Consider the following 4260-nt stretch of genomic DNA (forward strand, 5'->3'; position numbering starts at 1 on the left):
ACTAAGTTTAAGGCTCTTTGCCCAAGTTCACAGCTTTCTGAGTGGAGCTCAGATGTCAAAACAGGAGAGTAGCCAGGGAGAGATTTATCTCAGGTGTGGAGACACAGTGCTGCCTGTTTTCCTGTCAGGAGGTGTCTGGAGGGCCTGCAGCAGGCAGGCAGGCAGGCTCTTCTGCCTCTGCGGCTGGGCTGATCACACTCATCTCTACACAAATGCCAGGTAATAGCATTGTAATGAGCCTGCTGTGCTTTTAAGGTTGCGCTGAACACGGGCATTTGAGAGAAGTTGGCAGCTGGGTTTGGGATGGACTTCCATCTGCCAGTCCCAACCAAAGGCCATAATAACAAGTGGGATTGCTGCCACCATGTTTACATATGTATGTGTGTAGGTGTATGTGTGCATCTGAGATAATGGATATGTGTGTGCAAGGGTCTACCTGTGGGTCCAGATGCCTGGTTGTGTACCTGTGAAATCTGTGAGCACACATTATCTGTTTGTGTGTGTTCATTGCTACCATCACATCCTGTACTCCAGAAAGCATGCATGATTTGCAGACCCAGGAAACATCTTTGATGTCATGCATGCCTCTTGTCCATTCTTGGCGCCACACACGGTGATTTACAAAGCCAACATCCCATATTTGATCTGAACGAGACCTGACAGGGAGCTATCAATCTGGTGGCTTTGTAAATATTTTCAGTGCTCCAGTCACAACTGGCACTGAGCGCTCTGTGAAGATCAAAGGCCTCACTTCTGCTATGGTATTTGTAAGAGGAAGGGATGCAGCCAAGTAGGTGTGAGGGTGTTTGTAGAAACAATGTTAGGAGAGGGTGTGGGGGAGAATACACAGGATTGTCTCCCAAGATTCCCTGCCTTCTTCCCATTGCTCTCATCCCCTCAGGTTTGGGCTTTGGCCCCTCTCCCTGTGGGCCTCTTTCCAACTAAAGTAGGGAGGGGTGATTTTAAGAGTCTATGCAGTGTTTTTGGAGCTCTGGTGGTGCAGTAGTTAAGCACTTGGCTGCTAACCAAAGGGTCAGTCGTTCAAATCCACCAGCCGCTCCGTGGGAGAACTACATGACAGTCTGCTTTGGTTAAGATTTACAGCCTTGGAAACCTTATGGGGAGTTCTACTCTGTCCTGTAGAGTCACTAGGAGTCAGAACTGACTCGACGGCAATGGGTTTGGTTTGGGGTTTGGTTTATGCAGTGTTTGGCAACTTAGCTTCTCATCAGTCTCTTACTTTAATGTCTTAGTTCTAACAACTAATCGCTGGTGATTCCAGCAACGGCTCCTCTCTTGCTCCTCTTGAGGCTTTTGATATATGCTTCTATAAGAGTTATTCATCATGTTATATTACAGGAATTTGTTAATGTGCCTGATTCTCCTGCCTCCTAGTTCTGGAGCTCTTTGAGGGCAGTACTCTGTCTTGCTTACTGCTATCTCCTCAGCCCCTACCCCAGTACCTGGAACATAAGTGATGGCCAGTCAACATTGGCTGAATAGGGTCTGAATTGGGACCTTGTTCCTGTAACGAAACTTTCCCTTGGACGCCAGAGCTTTAATACTCAGATCCCTATCTTCTGGCTCACCTCAACCTCTTGCTAGAGTCCCTGCTCAGTGACCCGTCTGGGACTCCAGGATTTTCTTCTGAGTACCAGATAGTGTCCTCCCTTACTCTTACCAGTTCCTGCAGAGGCTGGAGTCTTGCCTCAGCCATCCAGCCTAAGCCAGACAGCAAACACGAGGTGCCTAAATTGAGTACCATTTAGGGTTTGCATTGTGTAAATGTCATGAGGCTGGGTCTGTGGTCAACAACCCCTAGATGCCTGCTCTGTATCTCAATGATCCTGTCTGATTGCTACTTTCTAGCCCTTCAAGTGCCTGTGAAGCGGTGAGCTCCTTTTCTGATAAAGGGTAATAATAACAACGATTATCATTTGAATTGCAAAGCTACTGTGTATCTAGTGCCAAGTTTTATATACTTATTTTAATTCTCACAGAGAATATTCTAGCACCCTCACTTTAAAGATGAGGAAACTGAGGCTCAGAAGAGTTAAATTACTTGCTCAAGCTCACATGGCTTCTGAAGTCAAGACCAATGGAGATAGCATGTTATGTTGAAGGGTCATAGGCTCTGGGCTCAGAAACACCGAGATTAGAGCTTGGATGCTAATTTGCTGATTTACCATGGACAATACACTTGAAAAGAACCACAGTGTTTAAGGAGCCCTGGTGGTGCAGTGGTTAAAGTGCTTCACTGCTAACTGAAAGGTCAGCAGTTTAAATCCACCAGCCCCTCCTAGGGAGGAAGTTGCGGCAGTCTGCTTCCGTAAAGATTACAGCCTTGGAAATCCTATGGGGGAAGTTCTACCCTGTCCTACAGGGTGACTATGAGTTGGAATCCACTCGGCGGCAATGATTTCTTTTTCTTTTTTTTTTTGGTTTAATGCACTTGAACTTCTTGGAGTCTTATCTGTAGAATCAGGGAAACATTAACTATCTCTTTGGGTAATTATGGCAACCAAATGAGCTGTGTCTACAAAGTGTCTAGTACAGAGTTTGACACTTAGTAGGTACTCAATAGTGTTTATTGCCATCTCTCCTCTTCTCGGCTTCTTCTAGTTCCACTCTGAGTTCCTGACAAAAAGGAAGCACACTGATGTGATTTCTGATCAGAATTGTCAGAGTTACACTTTCCTCTTGTCACCTCTTTATTTCATTGTTTCTAATGGGACGTAACAAGAAAGCTGATATTCACCAGCTTTTAAAAAATTTTCTCTGTGACAGTAAATGTATGTCTCCTCCCCACCCCCAGTAATATTAGAGCATTGTGAAGGTGACAAAAGAGAGCCTTATAGAGAAGCAATTATCCCAAGCAAATGAATTCCACACAGATTCAAAGGGAAAGATTACAATGAGAACAGAGACGTACATTATTAGGAAATTAAAGTGGAAATCAAATAAGGATTAGGAACCCTGAGTCTCAAATATTTAATTGTCGTAATTGCTTAATTAAGAACGGTTTTTAAAGCACTCCTCCCCCTCACTCACAAGTCCTTGAGGGCTCTATTGCCAGGAATACAATTGAAGCACTTATACTTATCATAACATGAAGGCTGACCCCTGGCAAACCTTTTCTCTGAAAGAAAAGTTATGCTGCCTATTCATTCATGACTTCATTTAGCAAATACAAAGTGAGTATTACTACTATACATTGTTTCATAGGCAGTGTTGGGGACACACTCTGGAGGTAAATGGTGTCAGGAGAAGTCCCTAGGGCCAAGCTGAACTGACTGGCTTACCCAAAAGACTGACTGCTCATAGTTTAGGCCAACCAGAGGGAGCTGGGGCCAATAATCTGTGTATGATGCTGGGTCACGGCCAGGAAGTAGGTCAGACTGGAGGGACCAGGAGGGGCATAAAGTGAGGTGAGTCAGAATGTGGAGCATAAAAAGTTATAAGAATGGAATAAGTGATAGAGGAGGGGGTGGGACAGTCAAGATCTGAGTGTGCAAAGGTTCAGGTTCCCCAGGACATGCCTGTGTTGTTTGTTCAATGTCTGTCTTCCCCTGCTAGACTGAGAGCCCTTTGAGGGCAAGAACTGTGTCTATCTGATTTCTATATTCCCAATGTCTAGCACATAGTAGAGGCTTTTAAAAGAGTGTTATTTAATTGAATTAAATTGAAGTAACACTCCTTTGATGCAGACCTTGATGCATTTTGCAAGGAAAGAGGCCTTTGGAGGAGCCAAGATGGACACCTACTATACCTGGTACATAGTAGATGTTCATCACAAATGTGCTGAATGAATGAATGTATGCATGAATGAATGAATATTAAGCATTGTTCTAAACACTGAAATAGAAAGATGATTAATACATGACCCTAGCCTTTGAATAGCTCCTAGATGAATGAGGGACACAGATTTGGGACCAGTTAATGAGAAACCCAAACTAATCTGAGATGAGTCATACCATTTATCAAGTATGAGAACTGGCATTTCATTCTCTTTAATTTAAGGTACTGCCACCAGGATCATTTTTGTTGGTCTAGAGACTTTATCTACTCAACTAGAGTGTAAACTTTTTGAGATCAGAGACTCATATAATGGTAGGTTCTTACTTTGTATTTGCTGCATGAAAAAGCAGTGCAACTTTCCTTCAGTGGGGTCTGCTCTCATATCATAGTAAGTGTAAGTGCTACAATTGTCTTCCTGAATAAATCTTACGCATTGCATCCACATTTTCCTCCTTGCTTAAC

The sequence above is a fragment of the Trichechus manatus genome, unplaced genomic scaffold (genome assembly GCF_000243295.1).
Source record: "Trichechus manatus latirostris isolate Lorelei unplaced genomic scaffold, TriManLat1.0 scaffold00006, whole genome shotgun sequence".
Classification (NCBI taxonomy): Eukaryota; Metazoa; Chordata; class Mammalia; order Sirenia; family Trichechidae; genus Trichechus; species Trichechus manatus.